The sequence below is a fragment of the Schistocerca americana genome, unplaced genomic scaffold (genome assembly GCF_021461395.2).
Source record: "Schistocerca americana isolate TAMUIC-IGC-003095 unplaced genomic scaffold, iqSchAmer2.1 HiC_scaffold_919, whole genome shotgun sequence".
Taxonomy (NCBI): Eukaryota; Metazoa; Arthropoda; class Insecta; order Orthoptera; family Acrididae; genus Schistocerca; species Schistocerca americana.
Window position 1 is genome coordinate 13,574 of NW_025726696.1, and position 3,927 is coordinate 17,500.

Below are 3,927 nucleotides of genomic sequence, written 5' to 3' on the forward strand. Positions count from 1 at the left end.
TCCCTGGTTGATCCTGCCAGTAGTCATATGCTTGTCTCAAAGATTAAGCCATGCATGTCTCAGTACAAGCCGCATTAAGGTGAAACCGCGAATGGCTCATTAAATCAGTTATGGTTCCTTAGATCGTACCCACGTTACTTGGATAACTGTGGTAATTCTAGAGCTAATACATGCAAACAGAGTCCCGACCAGAGATGGAAGGGACGCTTTTATTAGATCAAAACCAATCGGTCGGCTCGTCCGGTCCGTTTGCCTTGGTGACTCTGAATAACTTTGGGCTGATCGCACGGTCCTCGTACCGGCGACGCATCTTTCAAATGTCTGCCTTATCAACTGTCGATGGTAGGTTCTGCGCCTACCATGGTTGTAACGGGTAACGGGGAATCAGGGTTCGATTCCGGAGAGGGAGCCTGAGAAACGGCTACCACATCCAAGGAAGGCAGCAGGCGCGCAAATTACCCACTCCCGGCACGGGGAGGTAGTGACGAAAAATAACGATACGGGACTCATCCGAGGCCCCGTAATCGGAATGAGTACACTTTAAATCCTTTAACGAGTATCTATTGGAGGGCAAGTCTGGTGCCAGCAGCCGCGGTAATTCCAGCTCCAATAGCGTATATTAAAGTTGTTGCGGTTAAAAAGCTCGTAGTTGGATTTGTGTCCCACGCTGTTGGTTCACCGCCCGTCGGTGTTTAACTGGCATGTATCGTGGGACGTCCTGCCGGTGGGGCGAGCTGAAGGCGTGCGACGCGCCTCGTGCGTGCTCGTGCGTCCCGAGGCGGACCCCGTTGCAATCCTACCAGGGTGCTCTTGAGTGAGTGTCTCGGTGGGCCGGCACGTTTACTTTGAACAAATTAGAGTGCTTAAAGCAGGCAAGCCCGCCTGAATACTGTGTGCATGGAATAATGGAATAGGACCTCGGTTCTATTTTGTTGGTTTTCGGAACCCGAGGTAATGATTAATAGGGACAGGCGGGGGCATTCGTATTGCGACGTTAGAGGTGAAATTCTTGGATCGTCGCAAGACGAACAGAAGCGAAAGCATTTGCCAAGTATGTTTTCATTAATCAAGAACGAAAGTTAGAGGTTCGAAGGCGATCAGATACCGCCCTAGTTCTAACCATAAACGATGCCAGCCAGCGATCCGCCGCAGTTCCTCCGATGACTCGGCGGGCAGCCTCCGGGAAACCAAAGCTTTTGGGTTCCGGGGGAAGTATGGTTGCAAAGCTGAAACTTAAAGGAATTGACGGAAGGGCACCACCAGGAGTGGAGCCTGCGGCTTAATTTGACTCAACACGGGAAACCTCACCAGGCCCGGACACCGGAAGGATTGACAGATTGATAGCTCTTTCTTGATTCGGTGGGTGGTGGTGCATGGCCGTTCTTAGTTGGTGGAGCGATTTGTCTGGTTAATTCCGATAACGAACGAGACTCTAGCCTGCTAACTAGTCGCGTGACATCCTTCGTGCTGTCAGCGATTACTTTTCTTCTTAGAGGGACAGGCGGCTTCTAGCCGCACGAGATTGAGCAATAACAGGTCTGTGATGCCCTTAGATGTTCTGGGCCGCACGCGCGCTACACTGAAGGAATCAGCGTGTCTTCCTAGGCCGAAAGGTCGGGGTAACCCGCTGAACCTCCTTCGTGCTAGGGATTGGGGCTTGCAATTGTTCCCCATGAACGAGGAATTCCCAGTAAGCGCGAGTCATAAGCTCGCGTTGATTACGTCCCTGCCCTTTGTACACACCGCCCGTCGCTACTACCGATTGAATGATTTAGTGAGGTCTTCGGACTGGTACGCGGCATTGACTCTGTCGTTGCCGATGCTACCGGAAAGATGACCAAACTTGATCATTTAGAGGAAGTAAAAGTCGTAACAAGGTTTCCGTAGGTGAACCTGCGGAAGGATCATTACCGACTAGACTGCATGTCTTTCGATGTGCGTGTCGTGTCGCGCAACACGCTACCTGTACGGCTCGCAGTAGCCGTGCGCCGCGTGCGGAACCACGCGTGCTTCTCAAAACTAACGCCAATGTTGTGTGGTACGAGCGCTGAAGCGCTGGAGCGGCTGGCCTGCGGCACCTGGCGCCTGGCGCCGGTTTTGAATGACTTTCGCCCGACTGCCTGTCCGCTCCGGTGTGGAGCCGTACGACGCCCATCGGCCGTGAGGCCGTTGGACACAGAACGCTTGAACAGGGGCCGCCACACGCCTACGTCCCGCCTATGCAACTGTCTTGAAAGAGACAGTGTAAACTAAGAAAAGATCACCCAGGACGGTGGATCACTCGGCTCGTGGGTCGATGAAGAACGCAGCAAATTGCGCGTCGACATGTGAACTGCAGGACACATGAACATCGACGTTTCGAACGCACATTGCGGTCCATGGATTCCGTTCCCGGGCCACGTCTGGCTGAGGGTCGGCTACGTATACTGAAGCGCGCGGCGTTTGCCCCGCTTCGCAGACCTGGGAGCGTCGCGGCCGCCTGTGGGGCCGGCCGCGCCTCCTTAAACGTGCGATGCGCGCCCGTCGCCTGGCGGTTCGCATACCGGTACTTACTCGGTAGCGTGCACAGCCGGCTGGCGGTGTGGCGTGCGACACCTCGTACAACGACCTCAGAGCAGGCGAGACTACCCGCTGAATTTAAGCATATTACTAAGCGGAGGAAAAGAAACTAACAAGGATTCCCCCAGTAGCGGCGAGCGAACAGGGAAGAGTCCAGCACCGAACCCCGCAGGCTGCCGCCTGTCGTGGCATGTGGTGTTTGGGAGGGTCCACTACCCCGACGCCTCGCGCCGAGCCCAAGTCCAACTTGAATGAGGCCACGGCCCGTAGAGGGTGCCAGGCCCGTAGCGGCCGGTGCGAGCGTCGGCGGGACCTCTCCTTCGAGTCGGGTTGCTTGAGAGTGCAGCTCCAAGTGGGTGGTAAACTCCATCTGAGACTAAATATGACCACGAGACCGATAGCGAACAAGTACCGTGAGGGAAAGTTGAAAAGAACTTTGAAGAGAGAGTTCAAAAGTACGTGAAACCGTTCTGGGGTAAACGTGAGAAGTCCGAAAGGTCGAACGGGTGAGATTCACGCCCATCCGGCCACTGGCCTCCGCCCTCGGCAGATGGGGCCGGCCGCCCGCGCGGAGCAATCCGCGGCGGGGTCGTGTCCGGTTGCCTTTCCACTCGCCGCGGGGTGGGGCCGTTCCGGTGTGCGGTGGGCCGCACTTCTCCCCTAGTAGGACGTCGCGACCCGCTGGGTGCCGGCCTACGGCCCGGGTGCGCAGCCTGTCCTTCCGCGGGCCTCGGTTCGCGTCTGTTGGGCAGAGCCCCGGTGTCCTGGCTGGCTGCCCGGCGGTATATCTGGAGGAGTCGATTCGCCCCTTTGGGCGCTCGGGCTCCCGGCAAGCGCGCGCGGTTCTTCCCGGATGACGGACCTACCTGGCCCGGCCCCGGACCCGCGCCGCTGTTGGCTCGGGATGCTCTCGGGCGGAATAATCGCTCCCGTCAGCGGCGCTTCAGCTTTGGACAATTTCACGACCCGTCTTGAAACACGGACCAAGGAGTCTAACATGTGCGCGAGTCATTGGGCTGTACGAAACCTAAAGGCGTAATGAAAGTGAAGGTCTCGCCTTGCGCGGGCCGAGGGAGGATGGGGCTTCCCCGCCCTTCACGGGGCGGCGGCCTCCGCACTCCCGGGGCGTCTCGTCCTCATTGCGAGGTGAGGCGCACCTAGAGCGTACACGTTGGGACCCGAAAGATGGTGAACTATGCCTGGCCAGGACGAAGTCAGGGGAAACCCTGATGGAGGTCCGTAGCGATTCTGACGTGCAAATCGATCGTCGGAGCTGGGTATAGGGGCGAAAGACTAATCGAACCATCTAGTAGCTGGTTCCCTCCGAAGTTTCCCTCAGGATAGCTGGTGCTCGTACGAGTCTCATCC

At 57.0% G+C, this 3,927-nt stretch overlaps 3 non-coding genes across 3 annotated transcripts in view; all 3 read left to right on the forward strand.

Annotated features, from left to right (window-relative positions):
* On the forward strand, positions 1 to 1,910 carry LOC124592443. Its single transcript, XR_006977423.1, has one exon. It is a non-coding gene; the product is annotated as a small subunit ribosomal RNA (ribosomal RNA).
* Positions 1,911 to 2,261: 351 nt separating this feature from the next.
* Positions 2,262 to 2,416, forward strand: LOC124592450. The gene has a single exon (XR_006977430.1). It is a non-coding gene; the product is annotated as a 5.8S ribosomal RNA (ribosomal RNA).
* Positions 2,417 to 2,604: 188 nt separating this feature from the next.
* The window catches only part of LOC124592447, a 4,222-nt gene continuing 2,899 nt past the window's right edge, over positions 2,605 to 3,927 (forward strand). Inside the window, exon 1 of the ribosomal RNA XR_006977427.1 lies at positions 2,605 to 3,927. This exon is cut by the window's right edge and continues 2,899 nt beyond it. This is a non-coding gene — a ribosomal RNA (large subunit ribosomal RNA).